This window comes from Protopterus annectens, chromosome 3.part1, assembly GCF_019279795.1.
Source record: "Protopterus annectens isolate FY-2018-M chromosome 3.part1, PAN1.0, whole genome shotgun sequence".
Taxonomy (NCBI): domain Eukaryota; kingdom Metazoa; phylum Chordata; order Ceratodontiformes; family Protopteridae; genus Protopterus; species Protopterus annectens.
In genome coordinates this window covers 1,357,988,234-1,358,007,983 of record NC_056732.1, presented here as the reverse complement: position 1 = coordinate 1,358,007,983, position 19,750 = coordinate 1,357,988,234, and positions in this window count along the sequence as shown.

Genomic DNA, 19,750 nt, shown 5'->3' with positions numbered 1-19,750 from the left:
AGATGGAATAGATCTGTCAGTTATCAAGCTACAGAGTTAACAGGAATAACACTAATTTCAGATGCATGCATTATTACATCATTGACTCTTTCACTTATCGACTTCCCTTTTTACAGCAAGGGACTTTGTTGATTTACTTAAGGATTAAATTGGTGCCTACCCTGTAGGATTGCCTTTTGGAGAGATAAAGAGAAGGGTGGAAGAGATTACAAAGAAAACGGAAGGAATTTGTGTGGACCTTTCCAAAAGGAGTACATGATGACTTGGTTTAGTTTCCCTTTGGTAGTCTGCTATGCTCCCTACATCACTCGATGGGTTGCCAACTGGCTTACTGACAGAACCCACACTGTAAAAGTAGCTGACTCCAAATCCAGCTCCAGATAAGTGACAAGTGGAGTACCTCAGGGTTCAGTCCTGGTACCACTCTTGTTTGGCATCTACTTCTCTGAAGTACAGGCCAACACTAAGGGACTTTGGCTAACAAAGTTCGCAGATGACTGCAAACTGGGAGCCATTATTGAATCTTCAAATGATGTGGATACTCTACAAAAGGGCCTTACAGAAAGAGATGCTTGGTTATAGAGCCATGGGCTCAAGCTCAATGCCAAAAATGTATAGTTATCCCCTTTGGGAAAAATACATGTACCTGTGAATTACCACATAGGTGGCAGTACACTAAACATCGAAAGTGTGATAAGAGACTTAGGGACACAGGTGGACAGTGGTCTCACCTTTGATAACACATCACCACAACAGTCAGGAAATCCTTCTATGTGGCACACCTCATCACTAAGGGCTTTTCATCCAGAAAAAAGGAGGTCATTGTCCAACTGTACTCATCCCTCATTGGACCCATTATAGAATATAACACCCCATTTGGTATGTACCTCTCAAGACACCTGCAACAACTGGAAAGGCCTCAGAAATACCTCACTAAAAGAATCACAGGCCTAAAGCAGATACCCTATGCTGACCACCTTAAAAAAACTCCAGCTATACTCTGTCGCATATCGTCTACTCAGAGGCGATCTCTGCTTAACATACAAGGCCATGTAAAACCCAGAGCTATTGGACATGATACACTTAAAAAATCCCAATCCCTCAGAGCCACACGCTACAGGGATCTAAACCTTATCATCACAATAAACAAAACATGCTGGAGGGATAGGTTCCTGACCCAGAGACTCCCCAGACTCTGGAATAGACTGCCCATACATGTCAAGCAGAGCATCTCTTTAGCCCTCTTCAAAAGGAACCTTGACGATTGGATGGGAGAAAGGAAATTCACCCTGGGGATCGTGTCAGTTGCCCTGCTAGATGGGGTTCCAGGGAAGTAAATAGTGTGGGAAGAAACAGCCAGGGAATTGTTATGGCTAGGCTTGTATAGGCCCTAGGGCTGATAGCCTAGTACCAACCTATGAACCTATGCTTAGGGACTGCTGGTTACCTCATGACCTCAAACAGATAATTAGAATAATTTAAAAGTTTATCTCGGTACAATCTAAGCTGAGAGTGGACTGAGACAAATTAACTCACCTAGTAAGTTTTGGTGGCCTGGGTCTCCTATATCTGGAGTTATACTTGAGGACAATTAAGTTTAAAATTTTTCAGTCTCTAATCTTTCTCTCTCCCTGCTATAGGTAATTGGGAGAGCATAATGCTCCCACAATTGAGTGGCATTAGAGGAGGGTATAGACTAATACATAACTCCCATGGGCCCCCTCAATATTCCTTCTAATAAAACACTTGCTCAGATAATGCATCAGGTTAAATAAATACCTTCACTATACAATTACTGTCTTCCAGAAGTAACTCATTCTTAATGCTCACTTTTGGGGTCATAATGATATATGGTCTCTGTGCAGAACTTGAAATATGAACTCTCTATTATTTACTGGGACCACCTTTTGATCAACCAAAGGCCTAAGGATGTGAAAGAATTCAGAAGTTATTTTGATTTAGAAGATGCTGCAGATGATATGTTTGGGGCACTGTTTGAGAAATTTAGCACAATGAAGGCAGCTGCAGTATCTCTAGGGGATTGTCCAAGAGCAGTCCAATGGGTGAGGGGCAGAAGTGAAAATTTGATTCTTAACAAGGAAATGCTTAGTAGAATTTAAAAAAAATATTTATTTACCACAAACGACTGTGGCACAAATGGCATCAGGCTTACTTGGGGAAAAGACTTAGACTGCACTATTCCTCAGAGTCAATGGGAAAAAAATAATTGAGACCCCTAGGTATGTCACAGAATCTTGTAGCTTTACTTTATTTGGATGACAGTGTTTATTAAAATATTTTTATATTCCATTGAGGCTACATAGAATTTTCTCGGGACCAGCTCTCTATGTTGGAGATGCGGGGATTCAGCCAAAGGGTTTTTACAGGCCATGTTTTCCTTACAAAGACCCTGCTTTTAATAGGGCTTGGCTTGAACAGTAGATCTCACTTAGACAGATGTTAAACTAGTGAACTTGCTGATGTTAGTTGCTATAAAGGTGTGTACTAGGAAGTGGAAATCAATCCTCCCTCCACAGATACATGAAGCCATTGAGCTGGTGATTTCAATTAAAGATCTAGAGATTACATCTGCTGACAACCATAACAGGCAAGCCACAGAGGAGACATGGGTAAATTGGTGTTGAAGATATGGGTAAATAGATGTTGCTGCAATGACTTTATATAACGTACAACAATGGAGCACCTATTCTGAAATTACATTACTTACAAGTGTTGAATATGGGGTGTTGGAACTTAGCTACTCTATAATTAACACTCCTCCTTAAGTTATTGACTTATATCTGGGCTTGTTCTGAATTTGGAATTACAACTAATGTAAATTGCTAACCTTAGTCATTGCATGAAATGACTTTTCCTAGAAATGTACCAATGTTTAGTCATGTTATTGTGGCATTGAGTAATTCAGCTTATTAATTGTTGTTAACTGTAATATGTATACGCGCGCGCGCGCGCACACACACACACACACTCTTTTATATATATATATATATATATATATATATATATGTATACACACACACACACACACACACACACACACACACACACACACACACTCACACATATATATTCGACTCTCAGCTACAGTGTCTTCTGCGTGGAGACATGAGTGAATGGACGTACCTTCGTTGAAGGTTGTGTGTCAGGGTTGGCAACTCGGCACGTAAAAATCAACTGCCAATCATTAGCAGACCGGAGTTCCGCTGTGGCGACCCCTAACCGGGAAAAGCCGAAAGACACAACAATTGTTGTTAACTGTCCTCACATTCCTTAAGACGCAGTCCTTTTATCATGGAAATGTGTATCTGTTTCACTTACAATTTCCCACCCATTTGACTGCTGGTGTGTGTAAGTAATCATCCACTCAATACTATTTCACTGTTAAATATATTGTATCCCATGTCTCACCAAGCATCTCCTTGCTTGCCATTTTCTGAAGTTATTACTATGATTGCACTGCCTTGGCCTGATTTTAATTTCTGTTGTCATCCCTTTTCTTCCGCGTCTTCATCTTGTTGAAGCTTCATTTCCTTCATCTTCTCTGCTCTGGCACAAACTAGCTCTTCATAGTCACACTTCTCTGCTGCCTGTGTGGAGTAAATGGATGATCCTGTGCACGTGACCCAGAAAACTGGGGTTCAGGTAGTGGCCCTCAAGCTGGAGGAAATGTCTGCAAAGGGAGGAGAGTGATGAAGCTAAGCTTACCTGCCTCTTCTTGGGAGGCAGAAGTAGGACACGTATTGGGACGTAATTAAATCGATGTAAGTCCTCTGGAAATGGGGACATGCTGACATGCATTTAGCTTATAAGGGACATTGGTTATTGAAGGGTTATGTTGCTTCCATGAGTCAGTGGTATATCTTCGCCATGCCATTGCATGCCTTCCTCTTAGCTGTCTGCAAACATGTGCGTGTGGAGTTAGGTATTAATAGGCACAATTCCCCGATGCTTTGACACTGCCCCATGACTGTAACAACAGACAGAGGATAGGCAGCACAAAATCATTCTGCTCATTTTTCCAGCTCACTAATTGCATATGTTCATGTGTCTCTTGAACTCCTCTTTTTACCTTTCATGCCCTCTGTACCTGCTCCACTTTTCAGTATAAAAGGGACCCCATCTAGGACACATCTGGACCTAAAGCTAGACTTCAGCTTTTCAGCATGGACTGTTACTCACCACTCCTTTAGTGTGCACACACCTTCAGTCATCCATCTAGCAGCATCTGGCACAGCCTAGATACCTTAACTATCTCTGTAGCACAAGCAGTAAATACACTGAGTTGGGAGCAGCAGCAGAGGTAATGGTGGGGTCAAATCTAGACCACTGATACTTGTACTTAAGGGGTCAGATTAACTACTGACATACAATTGATAGAGATTTGGGATGCATAGCTAGGCTTGAAAAGGTGCCAGCGGTCATTAGCCTTGCACACACCTATGAATCTATGAACTACTGTCGTCTAGAATGTTTTCATCATATGTCAGACCTTTTTATACAAGTCTAGTATTTATAACAGAACATATTACACTTTTTTGCCACTGAGCACCATTTTGGAACTACTAACCTGCTTATCCATTGTATTTTTCATTAACTGGCAACATTAAGGATGTATGATAAAGTATTCCACCCCTTATTTAATTAGTGACAGAATGTACCTTGTATGTTATACCTATCTTACAGTTTCCTGTGCAAGAATGCCTTTATGTGTTTTGCACTATGCATCAACTGCCATATTTTCCACTCCTAAAATGTTTACATTTTTTTTCACTGCCCTGACCTACGAGTGTCCTGTTACAGATTTCTAAATTACTTTTAGAAAACATATCCATCTTACTGATTCATGCAAGGTTCTAGTTATGGAGATATTAAGTAGAACAAGACCAAATTCCTTGCTTTGTAGCACTTTGTAGGGTTAATCTTTGACTAAGTGGGTGTCATAACTGCCCATAAGTACTAGCCCATCTCATACCCAATCGCTAGCTTCTTCCCTGGTGTTTGAGTAGACATAGCTTTCCACATTGCTGAGCTTTTTGATCTTTTTCCTTTGTGACAATGTCAAAGGTTGTTCTGTAGTTTGGAAAAGCTGCTTCTGCTGCTCATTACTTATCTTTTCCCCTGGTTACGTCATTAAACAGATCAGTCAGGTCATCCAGAATGACCCTCCCTGCCAGACCCTGCTGTTTTAGCAGTCAAGCACAATAGATTTTAAGATGCACAGTTGAGCTGTCATTTAACATTGTTCTTGTTAATTTGTTCACCCATCTGAAGGTCACTGCTTTTTATTTTCTTCTCACTACAGCAACAGTAAATGATTTTAAAGCATTATTTACTGAGTCACTGAATGCATTCTCACACAGTCTGCTATTTCATTTCTTCCTGTGAAATTTTATTTTTGCTGTTTGTGTTACTGCTCTTCACTTGAAATATGGCATAAAGTTCACTTCTTGTCATGCATATATTCTAGTCTTGTGTACCTCACTGGGTCTTTGCTGTGAAGCTGTTATGTCTTATATTAGTTTGCTTTCTCTTTATAACTTTATAAGCAAATTTTAAGTGTGTGCACTGTTAGCACATTAACTTGTTGTGTCTTTCGGCTTTTCCCGGTTAGGGGTTGCCACAGCGGAACTCCGGTCCGCTAATGATTGGCAGTAGATTTTTACGTGCCGAGTTGCCAGCCCTGACACACAACCTTCAACGAAGGTACGCCCATTCATGCATGTCTCCAGACAGAAGACGCTCTAGCTGAGAATCGAATGGGACAACGTCTTACTGTGAGGCAACAGCGCTACCGCAGCACCACCACCGCAGTACACTGTTAGCACATTAACTAATCTACCTTATATTTTTCATTATACTCACATTATGCTCTTTGCCCTAAATAGACACATATATTTGAGGATTGTTTTCACAGTTCCGTAAGATCCATATAAACTAACTGGTAGGAAACAACATCCTGGTCCATTCAGTGTGTTCAAACACTCCTTCTTTTTTGAATGACTCCAACTTTCCCTTTATTTCACCATTCAGCAGACGTTTTTTTCCATCTGCTTGCAAAATGCTATAAAAGCCTTCCTTACCTTGGTCCATATTACCTTCTCATGAAGAACATTCCTTTATTCACTATCCTTTCTGGAAAGAAACATTTCCTTCCATTGCTTTGGATCTCCTACTTTACCTGATAATCTCATGCAATAGTTTCTAGTCGGGTGGCACATACTTATATAGCTGGTTTCAATTTTAAAGATTTGTAAACTCTTCATAATAATAGCATCTTTAAAGCAAAGTGTAAAGAAATTATGCAATTATTCAAAAATATGTATATACACCTTTTACACATCCAGGGACGTTAATCTGCATCATGCTGATATCCCTGAGTGTTAAATCACTTTAAACTGAAAATATCACTAAGCTAGAACCATAATAAGAACACTAGGACTGTGAAATACAAATTATCAGCTACAACCCATTTTATTTTGTTTCTGTTTTATTGGCAGTTAAAATGTACAGACAGGGTCTTCATACAGAAACTAAAGCAAAGATGGGGCTTGCTTGTACCCCAGTGATGCTATAGTAACACTATTATATGACCATTGCTTTTTAGCTAAAGTCCGTATTTCTCTGTGTGCACATGCAAGAAATGCTTAAAGAATGCAATCAACAAAATGAAAAAAAAGTGAACTTCTTATTTGATTTTGTCTTCATAATTTAAATAAGCACACATATAAAAGTTCATCATGGAAACAGAAAAAACAAAGTTGATATCCTAGCCATAGTCTTACACTGTCATTGATATCACATGATCACTGCATCTTAGGATGGATTCCCCCCATTCACTTGAATACTACATGAGGGAGGGGAAAGTGGTAAATAAAAGAGTGAAATATGCTTGATCTGTTTTGGCTTAGAATTTAGGCAATGGCAGTAAGAACACCAGCAGCAGACTAGCCAAAGAGCGACAAGTTTTGGAGATTACACAGGTGAACACACCCAGGCATACCTCTCAACTGTACAGGTTTTCGCACAAAGCCCAGATTTTTGTCTCATATTTTTGGTCCGTTTTTCATAAAATTGTGGTTTCTTTACAAATTAGTGGCAAATCATTAATGACTGAAGTTAGAAAATAATGACAGACAATTGAGTTTCAGACTTCATACCCTTCAGAAAATTCATGCTAATGTAAAACCTGTTTTCTATCACATTTCTAAATTTGTAAGAGCAGTATTTAAAAACTGCCCCTATTTTTGGGCCTTTGTTCCACTTTTATTTATGGCTTTGCCCAGATTTCTTGCTCTGTGAGGTTGAGAGGTATGCATGACGCAGGTTCTTACAGAGCTAGTGGAAGTCAAGTTCAATAATTCAGAACTTGAAGAGGGGCACTCACTGTCAAGGCATATGAAAGGATAAGGCATCTAGATGGCAATCACTGTAACAAAGAAAGCAGGAAGAGTGATGCTCAATGACATATTAATCAGCAATGTAAAGGTAGAATTGCACTATATCGGATGTCTTTTCTTGCAATAAGCTATTGAGCACTCACATTGTTTCTTATCTGTGAAAAAAATAGAGTGGAAGATAAGGAAACCATCTAAAACTATTTATCAAGCTGTGATATCTTAAATAAGGACTAGATTTCTGTGTATAGACAAACACAGTATAAGTATTTATTGAGTTTCAGAAACTTGAAATTCATGTGGTTGAGACCATATATTTCAGTTTCTAAAAACTCGAATGAAAAAAAAATCTATGTTTTTACAGCAGGGAAAAGGGTAAATTCCTCAGTCATCACTGTACTGTGATCTAAATAGAAATACTTTAATGGGAAGTTTACCTTTTTCCCCACTGAAATAAGATCTGGGAGTTTTGCAAGGGGACCGTATAAATTTTGAGTTTCGATAACATAACATAAACTCACACACACACACACACACACACACACACACACACACACACACACACACACACACACACACATTTCTATGTCTATCTATATCTATATCTATATCTATATATATATATATATATATATATATATATATATATATATATAACATTTCACTGAATGCACATTTCACTGAAAGTCAAATTAGTGTGCACTTTTCACTGAAAGCTCAATTCACTGAAAACACAATCCACTGAAACACATTTCACTGAAAGTTATATATGGCCTTTTCCCCACTGTAGTGTGACCCTGGAGTTAGTATATATAGTAAGGGAGGGTGTGGGGGGCATAGCCCCCACATATTTAAAATATTTTGAACTATATACATAGATACTTGCAATTCCAATATATTACTCTTTTCTGAACATAATATATATGCAGTGCCCTCCACACCCCCTTACTATATATACTAACTCCAGGGTCGCACTACAGTGGGGAAAAGGCCATATATAACTTTCAGTGAAATGTGTTTCAGTGAATTGAGTTTTCAATGAATTGTGCTTTCAGTGATTTGTGTTCAGTCATTTGAGTTTCAGTGAAATGTGCATTCAGTGAAATGTCCTAGACCCATATATATGTATATATATATATATATATATATATATATATATATATATATATATATATATATATATATATTTTTTTTTTTTTTTTCTTTTACTATATGTGTGTATCAACAAGTCATTGCTCTGATTCTAGACTTGTTGTTGTTTGTCTTTCGGTTTTTCCCGGTTAGGGGTCGCCACAGTGGAACTCCAGTCCGCTAATGATTGGCAGTAGATTTTCACGAACGCCGAGGTGCCAGCTCGACTAGACTTGAAGAGAGTTAATATAATGTAGAACCTAGGTGAGTTAGGGGCAATGGTAATGAAATAAGAGGCTGATGATGCCTGTACATTTGTGATATATTGAGATTCTTATTCAGAATGTTTTCAGCATGGAATTTCTGTAAAAGGGATCCAGGCTGCGATATAATGCACGTGGGCATGAGTGCAGTGTTCCTGTAATAAAGTACATCTAAACAGCATGGCTGGAATCCTCCTGTGCTCTTTCTTAATACAGAACCTAGACGAGACAAAGCCATGATGGTGTGGTTAATGTTGTTTTGTGACCACAACAGTCTGCTCAACATGGTAGCAGCATGCCAAAAGGACATAGCAAAGCAGATGGTTACAGGAGGATATCATTACCAGAAATTACTAATAAGGTAACAAGATGTGATGGCGCACATAAATACTTTGACACTTTCCAAGAAATTAGAGTGAAAGCTGAAACAATGCAAGAATGACAAGAAATAACAAAGAACTGTTGAAAGCATTAAACTTTTTGATCAGAGGCTGGCCTTATAGAAGTGGTAAGATCCTAAAACTGTACTGTAACAGCAACTTTTAATTGCCATGAGAGATGAGTTGTCCTCTTTGAGGAAGAATCATTATTATTTCATGGTAACTAAGAAAAGCAGTATTGGAGAAGCTGATTGTTGCACATTCTGGTGTTGTGAAAATTAAGTTCTTGGCACAAAAGCTTTATCTCATACACAAAGAAGCAATGTGAGATGGGACAAATAATTCCTATAGCAGCACCATTGCATTTGTGAGAATTTCTAGCAGGAATTTGTAAGGCTGCATACTGAGTTTGTAGGGCTGTTAATGAACAGAGTACTTAAGACTGCGATGGGTATATATTCAGAATACTTAGAAATGTTTTCTGGTTAGAGGTGTTGGTATTATATGTAACGGGAAATCTAGTAATGTAATCCTATAATCTAATAATGGAATTTTACAATAGGCATATCTATAGTGTGTGAATAATACATGGGTGATAATCTGAGAGGTTAGATCAATGTTTGTTACTGGAACTATTATAATTACTCTGCAGTTCATATAATTCCCATTATTACATTAGAAAAAAAGGTTTTCAGTATTTCCTGATATGAAATTAAAAGGAGTTAAGCCATAGTTTCCCCAAAACATCTGGATCCCTCATATCAGAATGAATTAAAACAAATCATTTCACACTACACACCTTGTTCGGCTGTTCTACTTGCCATGCCATTATTTCTTAAAGCATCTTTTTCAATTGACAGTACAGACAGCCTATGTTTAGCTCTGTTGTCAACATTCAAGTTTTTTTGTTGACTGACCTAGAAGATTTTATTCCCTGAAGGTGCAGGTATAGCAATGTTTGATATTATGACATCCCTCCTCTGGGCCAGTGATCAAGGAGAGTGGTACATTACACATAGCAACGTGAAAAAGGTCTTCCTAAACCTCAGAACTCTGAAACAATATTCAAATTGACACCATTATACTTACGGTTACTTAATATATGGCAACATCATCACTAATGCAGCTCTGCTTCTTACCAACATGCCTCTTAATTCCAATAACCCAGTAATGGGCTGCTTAGTTCCCATTTCCAAATCAATGCCGGTAGCATTACTAACAAACACGAGCATCTAGACATAGCGTCACCTTCCTAAAGGCTAACTCAGCTATGCAGAAAGTATCACCAAATCCTGCATTAAAGATAGAACTCCAACCTGTACAATTTGTTTTTCCTAGATACAAATATGTATTTAATGCGCAACGACAATGTTACTTCACAACACCTCAGTCCCTATTGATATCTCTATTTAAGCAACTAGTAGCAGAGCATACCTGATCACAGTCTTCAGTCAGGAAAACCTACACATTACTACATAGCCTGTCTCCTTCCCATTGCAAAGAAATGTTTCAAAATGTTCAAAATCTTCTCCTACAACTACTTAACATAGTTACATCTTTCAAGGATGCCATAATCCTGGGGGACTCTAACATCAACCTACTCAAACCAAAAAAAAAAAACTTAAATGAGTTCCTCACTGATAAAGAATCATACCCTAATCATTTTGACTGTAACAAACATTCCCAAAAATACCTCTGTATCTTCTCAGTCTTGTGTATTAATCTATATATATATATATATATATATATATATATATATATATATATACTTCTAATTTAAGTAAAATTCATTTATTTACCTTTGAGTTTTTGTGGCAGCTATTTATTTATTAATTATAAGTGTATTTAAGCAGTGTTTAGCTGAGAAGAGGGTAACCATTATTTGCACTATCAGATAGCAAACTGTGGGGCACATATCTTCAAATCTGCTTTGGCTGCCTACCAGTGAAAGGGATATTAACTGGCAGTATAAGAGCAGACAGGTAACTAGAAACCTATGGACTGTTACAGAGTGGGAGCACTACTACCAGACAGGAAGAAAGCTGTGAGGAAGTGAAGCATTCTCTATGTGTTTGTTATGGAGGTTAGCAACATGTTTGTAAATACTGTGTTTGGGCATTTAATGAATGACTTGTGGAGGCAAACCAATCAAAAAAAATTGCATTTTTTTGTTTTGCATTTTAATCCAGTAAAAGTTTTATATATATATATATATATATATATATATATATATATATATATATATATATATATCTCAGAATCACATTTATTTGCCAAGTATGCACACATACAAGGAATTTGACTCTGGTTTCAGTGACTCTCCAAGTATGAATTACATAAATGATATACATACAACTATTAAGAAAAGGACAAACGACATAAATGCAACTATTAAAAACAAGACAAAAAAGTAAATATACATATACATACAAGGTGCAAAGTACAACTCAGTGCAAGAAATACTGAAATAAATTCTGAAAGAAACAAGTATTAACAATATGTAAACAATACTGCAAAATCCTCGGAGGCTTGGGAAAAAAATACCCCAACCTAATAAGCTGAGTTAACTGTTTATGAACTTGATGGCCTGTGGGGAAAATACTGTTTTTATATCTGCTTGTTTTGGTGCATATTAATTTATAATGCCTGGCTGATGATAATAGTTCAAAAAGATGGTGGCCTGGATGTGAAGGGTCAGTGATATATATATATATATATATATATATATATATATATATATATATATATATATATATATATATATATATATATATAGATTCATAGGTTCATAGGTAGGTTTTAGGCTATCTGCCCAAAGGGATTTATAATCCTAGCCAGAATGTGTTGGCTTTTGCAGCCCCCTTAGATTAATTCCCTGTGCCTCTGTCCAGCAGAGCCATTGAAGTGATCCCTGGAGTAAACTTTCTATTTCCCATCCACTCGCCAAGGTTTCTTTTGAAGAGTGTTAGTGAGGAGCTCTGCCTAATGTAGATTGGAATCTTGTTCCAAAGCATGGGAAGTCTCTGGGACAGGAATGTATCCCCCCAGCACGTCCTGTTTATTGTAGCAGTACTGCACCCTTTATTAGATGCTGTCACTAAAATGGTAGAAGAAAATCAACACAAACTGAGTGGTGAGAATAAGACGAAGAAATGGTCTGGCAACTAAACCCCGAGTCAGAGGACTGCCCTAAATACATTGAGAAATGACGACAAAATAGTCATTAGACCTGCAGACGGGGGTGGTACTTGATAGAATTCAGTATGAGGAAACCATGTCGCAGATGTTAAGTGATGGAAGGTACTATACCACTATACACATGGACGAAGTGGACAGACACATTAGGAGGATATTTCATATGCTAGAGGATTTACTTATGAGCAGAATGATAGAATATGATCTATATATATTCTTTACTGTAACACATCCACTGATCCCGGTTATCCAAGGACTACCCAAGGTCCATAAAGATTCTTTTAATCCCCCTATGAGACCCATTGTAGCAGGGAGGGGATGGGTCACTGAGCCACTGTCATTGTATATTGGTTTTATACAGTAGAGTGACCACGCTACCATCAAGTTTGAATTTAATCCTTGTGACATTAGACGTCCAGTCACTGTTTCCAGTTATACCTAACCAAGATGGGGTAGAAAGTATACACAGATGTTTAAGAGGAAATAGTAATTATACCCTTTCACAAATTGATATGATTTGTGCTTTACTTGAGGTTGTATTAGAAAATAACATCTTTATGTTCAATGAAGTAATATACCTCCAGAAGGATGGCGTAGCTATGGGCACTTCTTGTGCCAACAGCTACGCCAACCTGGTCATGGCAGATTGGGAGAAAGAAAAGTTATTTGCCTTGGATAGTTTCACTGAGCATGTGGTCTTTTATAGATGTTTTGTGGATGACCTGTTTCTTTTGTGGACAGGTTTGGACATTGAATTGCAAGGTTTCTATGATGAAATTAACTCACTGACACATTATTTGAATTTTACAATGGAGAAATCTGACCAGTGGATATCCTTTTTAGATGTATATATAGAGAAGTTACCAAACGGGATACTCAACACTGGAATTTATAGGAAGTCTTGCTATAAGAACTCCCTTCTTCATAGGGGGAGTATGCATCCCAGTTATGTTTTTAATAACATAGTGAAGGGGCAGGCCATACGTGCATCACGAATGAACCCAACACAGACAGGGTTTGAGAGGGAACTATCCCATCTATGTGAAAGGTTATCAGACAGGTCTTATAGTCTGATAGAGATTAATGCAAGTATTGAGAGGGCCCAGTTGTTGAGAGACAATGTTGCACAACCTTATTTTTCAGACAGGAGTGATTCCACCAGTCTTGGTATAACAGAGTGTCCAACCACTTGGAAATCTACAGTCAGAGTATCCCTTAACTATACACAGGACATTGGCCCAGTTAAAAATGTCTTTCATAGGCATTGGGGAGTCTTAATGGCGGATCCTGAGTTAAAGGGACTAGTATGTACTGAACCTAATTTTGTCTATAGGAATAAGATGAATTTACAGAGACTATTATGCTATCCTAGAGGTTTCAGTGGCCAAAATGAGCTTTATTCATCTATAGGTACACAACCATGTAACAAATGTAATTTTTGTGAATTTGTTTGTGTAGAATCTCATTTCACACATCCCATCACCCTACAATGGTTTGATTTTAGAGTAACTGCTATTTGTAATGCACAACATGTGGTTTATCTGGCTAAGTGCATAGCCTGCACTGCGTTTTATGTAGGAAAAACTGATAGATGCCTAAGGGACAGGATTAGGGAACACCTGTACAATATACCTATACAATCTCCTAACAATGCACTTTCGAAGCATGTCACACACACTAATGACCAGCATAGTTTCAAATTCTAGGTCCTACAATTGAACATACCCAGTACCAGAGGTGGAGACAGTAGAAATTACACAGAGAGAATACAAGTTGACTGGATCATCAGGCTAAGGGCAGACCAGATCCCAAGTCTTAATGATAAAGTCTCCATTAAGCCAGCTTTGAAAAATTGGAGATTGACTGTCAGATGACACAATTTATATTGTTATAACTAATGTCCCTTTCTGATGAGATTTTATGTTGAACTTAGATATGTTCTTTTATACATTTTAAATTACATAAAACTTGAACATATTTAAATATATATTTTATAAATTGAAATATTTTTCAAAAACTGTGTTATTTTTTGTAAGTTGAATTCAAGTATGTATTTTTACTTATGTTAACATTTTATATTTATGAATGTATTCATGTCTGTTTTTATTTCCATTTTTAGGGCATGTTTATGAGATGACTTTTTTTTTTCTGTTTGGTTTTTAAATAGATTAATTGTAGGAAGTGATGTCATATTTAGGTGGCTATATATACTTTGTGTCCCCTTTTTTATATGTATTAAAGGTCTGAGGAAGCCCAACAGGGTGAAAGCGCTATCCTAACTCTGCACAATAAATCTTTCTTCATTTTAAACTTCGTCCATTGAATTTATTGGAGTTTACTACTTGGAACTGTTTTCATCTGAGAACTTTATTTACATCTATAGCCTTGGAGTGTCTCTGAGCTTTTTTGAGTTTATCTTTGTTTTTCAACATCGGAGCACTTACTCCTTAGTCACTTGCTCTACTGACTTTTTATATATATATATATATATATATATATATATATATATATATATATATATATATATACTTCTAATTTAAGTAAAATTCATTTACCTTTGAGTTTTTGTGGCAGCTATTTATTTATTAATTATAAGTGTATTTAAGCAGTGTTTAGCTGAGAAGAGGGCAACCATTATTTGCACTATCAGACAGCAAACTGTGGGGCACATATCTTCAAATCTGCTTTGGCTGCCTACCAGTGAAAGGGACATTAACTGGCAGTATAAGAACAGACAGGTAACTAGAAACCTATGGATTGTTACAGAGTGGGAGCACTACTACCAGACAGGAAGAAAGCTGTGAGAAAGTGGAGCATTCTCTATGTGTTTGTTATGGAGGTTAGCAACATGTTTGTAAATACTGTGTTTGGGCATTTAATGAATGACTTGTGGAGGCAAACCAATAAAAAAAAAATGCATTTCTTTGTTTTGCATTTTAATCCAGTAAATGTTTTATATATATATATATATATATATATATATATATATATATATATGTGTGTGTATATATATATATATATATATATATATATATATATATGTATGTATATATATATATATATATATATATATATATATATATATATATACATCTCAGAATCACATTTATTTGCCAAGTATGCACACATACAAGGAATTTGACTCTGGTTTCAGTGACTCTCCAAGAATGAATTACATAAATGATATACATACAACTATTAAGAAAAGGACAAACGACATACATGCAACTATTAAAAACAAGACAAAAAAGTAAATATACATATACATACAAGGTGCAAAGTACAACTCAGTGCAAGAAATACTGAAATAAATTCTGAAAGAAACAAGTATTAACAATATGTAAACAATGCTACAGAATCCTCGGAGGCTTGGGAAAAAATACCCCAACCTAATAAGCTGAGTTAACTGTTTATGAACTTGATGGCCTGTGGGGAAAATATTGTTTTTATATCTGCTTGTTTTGGTGCATATTAATTTATAATGCCTGGCTGATGATAATAAAAAAGATGGTGGCCTGGATGTGAAGGGTCAGTGATATTTATATATATATATATATATATATATATATATATATATACATAGGTTCATAGGTAGGTATTAGGCTATCTTCCTGAAGGCAGTTATAAGCCTCGCCAGAATGTGTTGGCTTTCGTCGCCCCCTTAGATTAATTCCCTGTGCCTCTGTCCAGCAGAGCCATTGAAGTGATCCCTGGAGTAAACTTTCTGTTTCCCATCCACTCATCAAGGTTTCTCTTGTAGAGGGTTAGTGAGAACCTCTGCCTAATGTAGATTGGAATCTTGTTCCAGAGCATGAGAAGTCTCTGGGACAGGAATCTATCCCTCCAGCATGTCCTATTTATTGTTGTGGTGAGGTTTAGATCCCTGGAGCGTGTGGCTCGAGGGGATATGGTATTCTTTAGGTGGAGCATGTCCATCAGTTCTGGGTTGGACATGGCCTTGTATGTCAGGCAGAGATCACCTCTGAGTAGGGGGTATGCAACCGAGTACAGCTGGAGTTTCTTCAGTTGAGCTGCATAGGGCATCTGCTTGAGGCCAGTGATCCTCTTGGTGAGGTACTTCTGTTGTCTTTCCAGTTTTTGCAGGTGTCTTGTAAGGTACATCCCAAATGGGGCATTATACTCTATGATGGGTCTGATGAGTGATGCTTAGAGGGGCCCAATGGCCTATTTCGATCTGGATGCAAACCCTTTTGTGATTAGGCGGGCCACATAGAAGGATTTTCTAACTACTCTGGCAATGTGATTATCAAAGGAGAAGTTGCTGTCTACTTGGGTCCCCAGATCCCTTATTACATCTTCCGTATTTCGGGGGCTACCACCTATGTGGTAGTTTGTGAGCACTTTGTTTTTTCCAAAGGGATGACTATGCACTTTTTGGCATTTAGCTTGAGGCCATGGTTTTGACACCAGGTATCTGTCTCAGTGAGACCCTTTTGCAGGATGTCTGTGTCAGCCAGGGAGTCAATTATAGCCCCTAGTTTGCAGTCGTCTGCAAAGTTGGTCAGCCATAGTCCTCCTATGCTTGCCTGTACCTCTGAGAAGTATATGCCGAACAGGAGGGGTCCTAGGACTGAACCCTGGGGAATGCCACTTGTAACCGGTTTAGAGTCAGACCTAGCTCCCGCAACTATGTGAGTTCTGTCCGTGAGCCAGTTGACAACCCATCTCATGGTGTAGGGGTTTATGTTCAGGCTGGTGAGCTTGTCTATAATACCTGAGTGGGGAATGGTGTCGAAGGCCTTTGCGAGGTCTAGGTAGGCTGTGTGGACAACCTTTCCCTTGTCTATAGCCTTGGTAACTGTGTCAAAGAAGTCCACCAGATTTAGGAGGTATGATCTGCCCTTAACAAAGCCAAACTGGTTTGGGTCCAGTGTTTGGAGGTTTCCAATGTCTCTGCTGAGATCCATGATGATGCGCTCCATAGCTTTGCAGACCAAGATAGTTAGGCTTATAGGGTGATAGTTCCCAGGGTCCGTTGTGGCTCCACCTTTGTGGAGTGGAATAACTGTTGCTGTGCGCCACTATGTGGGCACGTAACCTGTGGAGAGGCTGAGTTTAAACAGTGTGTTTAGGTGAGGGATTAGTTCATCTTTGAGCTCATGTAGGACGCAGCCTGGGACATCGTTCGGCCCCATTGATGCTGTGTTTTTGGTTTTGGAGAGGGCTGTTTTAACCTGAGTGTCTGTGATTTCAGGGGTACTAAATTCTTCTGGTATGGTTATGGGCCCTTTTGGGGGTGAGGGGGGGTGAAGTTTGCACTGAATCTGTCTGCCTGGATGTTGGCGATATCAGTCGGTTCAGTGTATTTTGTGCCATTCTGCATTAACTCTGAGCAGATCTGAGAATTGCCACTTAAATTTTCGACATAGCTAACGAAGTCCTTGTGGTTATCTTTTGAGTCCTTGGCAATTTTTCTTTCGAAGCTAGACTTGGATGATTTTATGAGGGAACGTAGTTTCTTGCTGATACTGATCAGGGATGTCTTCCCTTATTGGGATTTTACTCTCTTCTGTACTAGTTTCTTCCTTCTATTGTATAGCTTGTTTATGGCAGGGGTCCACCAGACTGGTTTCCTTTTCTTGGAGGAGTGAGTCTTGGTTTTGCTTGGGATAGCATGGTCCATGCATTCTTGTAGGCACCCATAGAGTGCATTAGTAAAGGATTTTGCAGCTTGGACAGCATTATCCTTTAGCATAGGGGCTTTGAAACTTCCCACCTCAGTCTTAAGTAACGTTAAATTTGCTTTTGAAAAGTTTTTCACGGTGGTTTCTTTGACCGGGGGTGGTGGCAGAATCTGGATATCCAGAGTGATTAGTTTATGGTCAGATCTAACCAGTGAGGGGTTGACCTCCGGTGTGGAACACCGGTTGCCCATGTTGGTGTTGACCAGGTCCACTATGTTGTCACCTCTGGTGGGGGTGTTGACCAGTTGATCCAGGGCATTTGAGTTTATAAATTCTAGGAAATGTTGAGCAAGGGAGTTTGTGCTTGAGTAGTTCTCCCAGTTAATGTTTGGGTAATTGAAATCACCCAATATCAGGATGTTTGGTAGGACCTTTATGTTCATAGGTACATAGGTTCATAGGTTCATACTAGGCTATCTGCCCTAGGGCATTTATAAGCCTAGCCAGAATGTGTTTGGCTTTCACCACCCATTTTAAATTAATTTTGCTATGCCCTTTCATCAAGATTCCTCTTGAAGAGAGTCAATGAGGGACTCTGCCTAACCTGGACTGGGATTTTATTCCAGAGTGAAGGAGCCTCTGGGTTATGAATCTGTCCCTCCAGCATGTCCTATTTATTTCAGTGCTGAGGTTCAAGTCTGCAGCATGTCCATTAATTTCCGGGTTGGACATGGCTTTATACATCAGGCAGAGATCGCCTCTGAACAGGCGGTATGCCACTGAGTAGAGCTGGAGTTTCTTTAACAGGGCAGCATATGGCATCTGTTTGAGCCCTTTGATCCTTTTGGTGAGGTACTTTTGGGGTTTTTCCAGTTGCTGCAGGTGTCTGGTAGCATTGTACTCAATTATGGGCCTGATGAGGGATGAGTAAAGAGGCACGATGACCTCCCCTGATCTAGATGTGGATCCCTTCATGATTAGGTGGGCTATAGAAAATGTTTTTTGTCAAATGAGAGATTGCTATCAACTTGGGTCCCCAGGTCCCTAATTACTTGCTTTGTTTTTGCCAAAGGGGATGACTATAAGGCCATGGCTCTGGCACCAGTTGTCTGTTTCTATGAGGCCCTTTTGGAGGATGCTTGTGTCGGATGGAGAGTTGATTATGGCGCCCAGTTTGCAGTCATCTGCAAACTTGGTCAGCAAAATATATACTGAACAAGAGAGGTCCCAGGACTGAGCCTTGTGGAATGCCACTTGTAACTGGTTTGGAGCCTGACATGGCTCCAGCAATTCTAACCATGTGTGTTCTGTCCTTGAGCCAATTTGCAACCCTTCTAGTGACATAGGGGTTTATATTTAAGCTGGTGAGCTTATCTATAAGGTCCAGGTAGGCTGTGGACCACCTTGTCAATGGCCTTGGTGACTGTTTCAAAGAAATCAACCAGGTTTAAGAGGCAGGATCTGCCCTTAACAAAGCCAAACTGGGTAGTATCCAGTGTCTGTAGGTCCCCAATATCTTTATTTATGAGGTCCATGATGATCCTTTCCATAGCTTTGCAGACCAAGCTAGTCTGGCTTATGACATATCCTGTAGTAAGGCTGAGATTGAACAGTAGTTTTATGTTTGGGTTTAGCATTGATGCTGAGCATCTGAGATGTCAGGGCCTGTCAGTTAGGATGTTGGCAATGTCTGTGGGTGTCATTTTGGACTAATTCAGAGC